Genomic DNA, 9,214 nt, shown 5'->3' on the forward strand with positions numbered 1-9,214 from the left:
AATTAATCTTACCCACGATTTTATAACACACATTATTTTCTATATAAAAGTTATAAAAAATGGAGGGGGGGGTCGGTATAACAGCTGCTTTTAAAAATCGAAATGTATTTTTCGGGGAATATTGAATTTTATTTTTAAATATTTAAAATTAACTGATTTTAGGAAAAAATACAAAACAGGGGAGGTAGGGTTTTGGGGGAAAATGCAGTAAAATTCGATTTTCCTGTGATTATTATTAATTTTCACAAGCTTTAAAAAAAAACCAAAACATTAGTCTTGAATAATTTGCACGGATAGTGTGCAGGGATTGTAGTTGTATTCATTAATCTTAATAATAAAGTCACTAACATTACATAACAGATTTAAATAAAATATTACTAAGGCAGCCCTGAAATCTTTGGAAATAGTCTGGATTTCACATCTTCTACTTAGGTTTTTGGGGTAAAAATGCACAGTTTTAGACAAAAATAAAAGAATATCCCCCGGTTATAAGGCAAGGTGCCTTTCCCTTTGATGTTTAGGAAGTTCAGTTAATTATTCATACTGCAGATATAAATTTACAGAGAAAAATGTTTTCTATATAATATAAATACATATATTAGATTTGGTTCACATAGCTATAATGGAATCAGTGATTTTGTGTCTTTTTTCCGGTTTTTTTGCATTTTTATCCTGTGTTTAGTGACAGGAGAGGCAGGGATCTTGTATGTGGATTAAAATCTCACCCACACCTCCTGCCCCTGACTCTCCAGCCAGATCTCATGGTATTAGTTTATTAGAGGTATGCATTTAATATTTTATAGGGCACATGAAAGGGTTAATCACCCTCTCATTTATTTTTTGAATGTAATATTTACATTTTCGGCACAAAAGAAAAGACACACAGAAACCAGCTCACACCCTGGTCAAGGAAGGGTTAATAACAATATTCTAGAGTGAAACTCACCTATTAAAAAAAAAAAAAAAGGATAATATTAGTCATGAATTCTATTTTATTAGGAAACTGTAAATTCCTAAAAATACTCATTTAAAAAAAAAAATCTCTTTATTTATTTGGGGGTTATTGAGACATAAAAATGGGATACATTGTTACCAGTTAAACCTTAATTAAAGACAATTTCCTTCCCTAGATGGTGATGAAAATAATTGTATTTATTTTGTTGAAAATTAAAATAATATTCTTATTATAATTAATCCTGTAATAAGGATTTTTTGGTCCAATAAGGACCCCATAATATAGATATATGTTTTTATAGAATTATTACTTACCTTCTGATACATTGTGACATTTCTGAGATACCTGGAAATGTGACAGTGTTAGCAGAATTATAATATTAATTAATTATTAACTAATGCTAATCATTTGTGGTAAATAAATATATATGTGTGTGTGTTAATAGTGTATTAATATTATCACCAATGTGTGTTACCTGTTGTGACATCGGTAACCCAGGTGTGATAATAAGTCTCTCTCAGGCTTATGCATTAATAATAATAATAATAATAATAAAATTAATAATATAGATATAAAAACGAAATTAATAAAATGTTATATACATTATATATAAATGGTATGAATGTTTTCAAATGTTAAATATTCAACAGCAGTTACAGCTCAGCAAACATACACTATATCCCCAAAAATATGCAATAGTTATATATTTTTTATAATAACAAAATACGTTAAAGGGATAATTATTATTTATCTTATTATTTTATTATTAATTATTATGATTTAATTATACACAGTGAATACTGAAGAACAAACAGATATACATAAAAATATTCAATAATGCAGAAAGAAGTATGGCCATGTATAAAATAATAATAAAAATACTAATAATAGTAATAATAGTGCATCTTAAAAAAAATATAACAATTTACAATAATAATATTTTATTAAATGTGTTAAATTATTCAATTGATTTTATTACTACAAGTATTATTTTTATTATTATATGATATATATATATATATATATACACATATATGGACCCATATATTTAGACCTGTTGAACTGAATTCAGAGACATTCAGATCTCGCCTTTGAAAATGATTGAAAAATACAACAAATATTTTACATAATTACATATTTTTCTTTAAAAAAAAAAACTTCTTCAGAGGCAAATGAATTCCTCTCTGAATCTTTTAAACTGTCGGATGTGTAATTTTTTTTTTCATCTCCAAGATGATTTAGAGATAAACCGACAAATGTGTCACGAATCTTTAATGTCAAATAAAATCCTAAGAATTAATTCTAACAAAAGAAATCAATGAACGCCTACAGAAACCTGGGGGGGGGGGAAAGACACCTAAATGGGATACAATTATACACGTTCCTTCTGATCGGTTTAATTGTTTTTTTTTTTATTATTATTATTCCGCCAATTGTATTTTTTTTTAATGCATTGGTTTGTCAGGATTTTTTTTTCTTTTCAAAAAAACCCTTTTCGAATAAATTGCTGTCATGTTCATATCAGAGCGAAGAAAGCGGTTTGACAGCGAAATCGTGAAGTCAGATAACTCAGGACCTCTCGTATATATCAGCGATTCAAAAATATAAGAGCAATTTTACCTTTCATGATGTAAAATCACTGAGGATGAGTACATTAGCATGATATAATATGTGTTTTTGTTACTTTGTATCAAGTTGCTGCAGTTAGCTTATCTGCCACTAGGTGTCCTCGGTATACCCCTTAGAGATGCACCATTCGAGTCTACTAAACTATTGTTTTTATATACACTATAAAAATGTTTTAAAAATAAAATTAGGGTAAAAATGTAGCCTTTTCAGTCTTTAATAAACTAGAATATTTTTTTGCTTGCACGGTTTTATATAAAACAGGGTTTATTCTGTATTTCTATACTCCCCTTGAAAATAATGATTTTAACAATAAAAAAACACCCGAGGTATTACACAGTTGGTGTCGCAGATAAATATATTTAGAGAGATAAAGGCCGATGATGTGTTCGTTTGAGCAAAAGCCACTTATCTCTCTTGTTATCCCCAAGCTGCGTTGAAGCCCCTTATAAATTGCAACCGCGCAAGCATCAATTGTCTGCTTTCGTCTTTGTATAAAGTGATCTTATCGGGAGCACTTTGAGACAAATTCAGGCTCCAGAAAATTGTACCTTTATCCGCAGCTAAATCTTTTGTTTTACAAGAGAATAATAATAAAAAAAGACCCGATCTGAAATATTTCACCAATTTCACAATTTAATTTCCACTCGTACATTCGTCTTGGGGTGGGGGTGGGGCTGAATCAGTTTATTGAACATTTTTTGTACTTGGGGTGGATGCTTACGGCTTTATTCCTAAAAAAATAAAAAATGCCCTATCCAGCCACAAAACTCCTGTATGCTACCAATATTATATTGTACAGAGAGCACTGTGGTAGGTAGGTGGAAGAGCCTCCCAGCAGAAGTGGTAGAGGGTAATATAGTGAGGGGATGTAAACATGCATGGGATAGACAAACGGCTCCTGAATCTAAGACGAGATCAACGACTGATTAAGGTCAGAGTCTGGTCGGGTTGGGTCTCCAAGTGAGAGCATTCTGCTGATGCTGGCTTGGGGGGCGGGTACCTTGGAGGCTTTGGTAAATGTTCTGGTAGAAGCACCATGCAGGGGCCACCATAATCTGAGGTTGGTGACCACCACGATCGACGCTGGGAGGTTAGGTGTGAGTTGAGTGGACACAGAGACAAGGAGAAAACTGAGAGAAGAGGCCACTGGAAATGGAGGCCAGGAGCAGATCGGAGGAGACTTTGGTGACCCCTGAGGTCTTCGGTGGCGTTGGGTTGACCCCTTCCTTCAGCATCAGAACAGGGTCCACGCTATAGACCCTTATACAGATAGCCTGGGCCCTCTATACCCAGATAGAGCAGTAAATAATCTGGGGGAGGCTCGGCCCTGGAGTATATTTAGGGGCAACATTCAAGGGTCTTCACCTTGAGTGCTTTCGGGATAACGACAAAATAAGGGAAAGGTCTTCTTCAGATTACATAGTAGGGCAGCCTCCTCGCTGGCTGGGGTCATTAGAGTTGTAGTCCCACAACAGATTTCAGTGATATCAATGTGTGCTGTATTATCGAGGGGTCTCTTGTTGTACCCCCTTGTGACCAGGTTCTGCCCCGAGCTATGAGGTGCGTAGGACACCGGTTGGCACCGTATGGATGAATCTTAGCCCAGATATGCAGTTCCATCGAGCCGCAAAGGGATTCTGACTTTATTTACCGGTCGAGGTGACCACAGAGGCCGCCCCCGGTAGGACAGGCATTGTACAAATGACACCTCGCTGCTTTGCCGAGCTTTGGTCGGGATCCGGCGAAGATGTCCCTGTCAACACGTTGTCACAATCTTCTCGGCTGAAGCCATGGCAGTGTCACTTCACACCGCGGTACACGTCAGGCAAAGCAGAGCCTGTCCGGACTCATAAATCACGGCGCCCGGCTCCTCCGCGAGCCGTGAAAGGGTTAATAAGCCCCTCTTGATACAGCCGCATCCTATATTAATGCTGAGCATCTCTTGACGCTCCAAGTCTACTGCAACCCAGTTCACTTAACCCTTCGACTACCAATTCCAGCGCCTAGGGAGGAGCTTTGGTGGAAAATAGCAAAGTATAATTAACGTGGATCGAGGAGGGGGAGGAGTTAAGGTAGGGCTGTCCAAATCCATGGCCCAGGGGCCACAACTAGCTCGGTGACGCACAATGCTGATGGGTTAATTAGCCATCAGATTCATTGCCAGGTGGGTAGATTATTATTATTCCGTGATTTATATAGCGCTAGCATAATTCGTAGAGCTGTACAAAGTAGGACATAACAAGTAGTGCATCAAAAGAGCTTACAGTCTAGAAAGCATCTGGGTTGCATAGACCGTCCAGTCATCAATCTTCTGGGTGTCAGACATTCCTAAAACTGACCCCGACCAGGGCAATTCATTGAGGGGGCATTGAGGATGTCATTAGAGGCCCGTCTCTTCACCATATGTTTCCCCATATGGCCCTTTGATGTCACGAAGGGACTGTCATTTCCCGTACATTAGATATATATATATATATATACATTAAAACACACAGGTCTTACTCATAAGTAATAAGGGAGCGGAATACTGCAGCAAGTCTGATAGAATCACTAAACAGGGCTGTCCTGCCACCTAGTGTCCAGGGTGAGTATTACAGCGCATTTCTGTTTTACATCTCGTCTCCCCGTTTCTCCTGCTGTAAAGACTCAAACCTTAATCAGTCGTTGGTCTCGTCTTAGATTCAGGAGCCGTATGTCTATCCCATGCATGCATAATACTGTATTACCCTCTACCACCTCAGCTGGGAGACTGTTCCACTTATCCACCGCCCTCCCGGTAAAGTAGTCCTCCTTATATTGGGTTAAAGCCCCTAGTTCTCGTTAAAGCCATATTAGGCCGGCCTATAGTTAAAAAGGGTTAATATATGGGGCAGTGGCATGGCTGTAAGTGCACGTTTCAGGGGCAATACATATCTTCCAGGGGTATCTAAAAAGGCTTTTTTTTAGGCCAGCCCCGGAGTCTGCGTCGCGCATGCACGTTTCCACTGCTCAGCCGTGCAAGAAAAACATTTACCTAAGCGTTTAAATTATAAGGTAATTTCTTAGAGCTAATTAGCCGAGAGCTTCTTTAATCTCAATTAGAAAGCGCGGGGAAGCTGGTTTCGCCTTTTCCTGCAACGGTGAAACGCGATACAAATTAACCCCCGCCGTTCCCGCAAACGCCTTTACGCGGGCGAGAGGGATTCGAAAGGCCAACCCCCCCCCACAGATAGGGGGTAATATTTAATTGCGGCTCAAATGTGATTTGTGGATGTTGATGAGGATATAAGAATAGGTACGACTCGAGGAGCCCCTCGCTCCATGAAGATGGTGACCACGAGAGGTCACAGCTGGTCGGACCATTGGTGGATTCCAGCAAGGATTTTGGAAGCTCACGATGGCAGGTTTCAGGGTTATGTTCAGATGATGGGCAAAGTTACTGATCTACCTGTCCTACCTGGATTTGAGGCATCACAAATGAGCTTCTGAGCCCGAAGAGTTGGGTTTCCATGGTCTGACGATGAATGGTCCTTTGGTGGTCAATAAACGAGGTTGACCAGACATTGTAACAGGAGGTGCCTCCACTGTTAATATGGGGTTCTCACCGCCCTATCCTTAATCATATATCATTCTGACGGTCTGTGGTCTGACGATGAAAAATCCTTCGGTGGTCGACAAATGAGGTTGCCCAGGCCTTCTTGTAACAGTAGCCTCCACTGTTAAAATGGGGGTTCCCACCGGTCCTTCAAGACGGGGCCTCCAAGACGTCAGTGGTGGTTGGACCATTGGTGGGTTCCTACTAGAGTCAAGACGCTGGGTTTGAGGGTTAGGTTCAGATGATGGCCAAGGATACTCAATTCATTCATTCACCTCTTTCTACTAACCAACCTGCCCCACCTGTAAAGTAAGGAATGGATTCAGGCAACCAGAAACGAGCTTCTGAACCCAAAGGAAAACCAGAGAGTTGGGTTTTTATGGTCTGACGATGAAAGATCCAAATCAGGTTGACCAGGCACGGAGAAAGTTCCCAGAAGGACCCTAGAATCAACTATAAACCAAACTAGAAACAGCGGGGAGGAATAAAAACGCCAGTAATGGGCTCATTCATTTCCATCCAGGCTCATTAATATCCCGTTTCCTCGTGATGGATATTTAGATTCCGCCTAATGAGACGGACAACAGATGAACGTAAATCGAGGGGATTGAGAGTAACGGCTGCGGCTCACCCCAGGAATATCATCGTTAACCCTTCGGTTTCAACCCCCTCCGCCCAGTGGCGCATTCATTGGAGTATACAAACATCGGGCCCCCGACAGCTTCTTTTAAGCCTCCATCTTTATTTTGCCCCCAGGTACTCATCCCTGCCACGTTGCTGTTACTTAGGAAAACCAGACTGGCGCCCCCTAGGGGCCACATACAGAAACCAGTTGAGAAAAAACCAAAAACTGTCACCTCATTGGTCGAGCTGTGGACAGTCTGTATTTCGCTTTGAGATAAAAAAAAGTTTTGTTTTTTTTTAATAACCCTCCAAACGCCACTTTTGTCAACTCGAATTTTATTAATAATTATTAATTAATCATTAAAAAAAATGTATTTCTTAAATAATTCTTTATTAAATAATACAAATAATACAATAGTATTTATTATAATACAATTCTATAATATTACATATATATTATTATATATATTATTATATATATTATATATTTTATTATACCGGTAATTTACTAATTATTACTTACTTAATGTATTAATTTATTTACTTTTAAATTACCCCCCCCCATCTTTAAGGTCTCTTTCTGTATTGTTTTAAGATTTTTAATTAGATGTTTTTATCTCCATCTGACACCGTCCCGAAATATCAGATTAATGGGGCCGGGTCTGCTCGGCCCGCGCGCTGCGCACGCGTTTTCATTCATGTACAGTGATCGCGAAGTCCTCTGCTGCCCGGGGGAAAAAGGTCCTAAACCTGCTGGATTCAACCCTTTTGGAACTAAATCCAGCGTTAGGACCACATTTCCCAGGAATAATTCTTTCATTTTCTGAAGATTTTGACTCGTAGGTCATTATTTCCAGGAACTCTTAATTGTCATGTGATGTAAAAGCAAGCACTAGTTGGTTGTTGCTATAGACACTAAAAAAGGTGGGTTTTTTTAATAAAAATCGAATTAAGTGACAGACCTGCGTCCCTCTTTCCTCCCTTGTTCCCCCCGTGTTCCCCTCTTTCCTCCCGTGTTCCCCTCTTTCCTCCCTTGTGCCCCTCTTTCCTCCCTTGTTCCTCCCTTTCCTTCCCGTGCCACTCTTTCCTCCCCTGTGCCCCTCTTTCCTCTTGTGTGCCCCTCTTTCCTCACTTGTTTCCACTCTTTTTCACCCCGTGCCCCTCTCACCTCCCCTAATCTCTTTCTCTCTTCTCCCCTAAAGTTAATTTTCCTTGTCACACTTTTTCCTCCCCTGTTCCCCTCATTACCCCCCTGTGCCCCTCTCTTTTCCCTAATGTCCCTCTCTCCTCTCCCCTGATGTCTGTTTGTCCCCTGTGCCCCCAAAATCTGCCAGAATTTGCCATACAAAACAGCCTATGAATCTCTGTGCAATTTCACGCTGGCCCCGAAGGTCTTTTCTTTTTTTTTCCTCCCCATCCAGCCGCAGCGTTCCAGGCCTCACAGAGCACCGCGTGTGGTTCTAATGCCTTTTGATGGGACAAATTGGCAGGCGACGTTATTAGCCGGGCGACATCAAAGCGCATTCATCTTCGGGGGGCACCCCGTCATTATTACAGCTCTCGCCCTGGGGTGTAATAAATGTTTAAAGACATGCAAAACCGAGGTAATGGAATGCAGATCCGGCCGTCCATAACCCGCCTCTCCTTCCATTTTCTGTGCAGCTATTTACCTATCGAGAAATCGGGGAGAAAAAAGTGGAGAGTAACGGGAAAAAAAGTCAGAAAAGTTTGTAGAAAAACGAGTGATGAAGATAAACGCTTAAAGGGGCAACCGACGGAAGAGATTAAACGCACCAGAGGGGCACTTTGATTTTAGGAGGAGCGGTCGGAGGTGTTACTGAGTGGGGCATTTAGAAGAATAATGGGGTTTATTTACCCTGTTTAGTTGATAAAGCCATTTCCTGCTGTTTCTAGAGAGAGGGGCATCAGGGGAGGAGAGAGGGGCATCAGGGGAGGAAAGGGGGCAGCAGGTGAGAAAAGAGGGGCACCAGGGGAGAAAAGAAGAGCAAGAGGGGAGAGAGGGGCAGCAGGGCAGGAAAGGGAAGCACCATAGAGGAGAGAGGGGCATCAGCTGAGGAAAAAGGTGCACCATGGGAGCAAAGAGAGGCATCAGGGAGGAGAGAGGTGCATTAGGGGGATGAAAGAGGGGCATAGGGAGGAAAGAGGGGCATCAGGGGAGAAAAGGGGGAATCAGGAGAGGAAAAAGGGGCAACGGGGAGGAGAGGGGGCATCAGGGGAGGAAAGAGGGGGCATCAGGGGAGGAAAGAGGGGAATCGGGAGAGGAGAGAGGGGAATCGGGAGAGGAGAGAGGGGTATCTGGGAGGAAAGAGGGGTACAGGGGATGAAAGAAGAGTTTTGGGGGAGAGATGGGCACAGGGGAGGAAAGAGGGGCAAGAGGAAAGGATAGAGGGGGCATAGGAGAGGAAAGTAGC

This window comes from Sceloporus occidentalis, unplaced genomic scaffold, assembly GCF_023333645.1.
Source record: "Sceloporus occidentalis isolate IW3139 unplaced genomic scaffold, rSceOcc1.0.p SCAF_198, whole genome shotgun sequence".
NCBI lineage: Eukaryota > Metazoa > Chordata > Lepidosauria > Squamata > Phrynosomatidae > Sceloporus > Sceloporus occidentalis.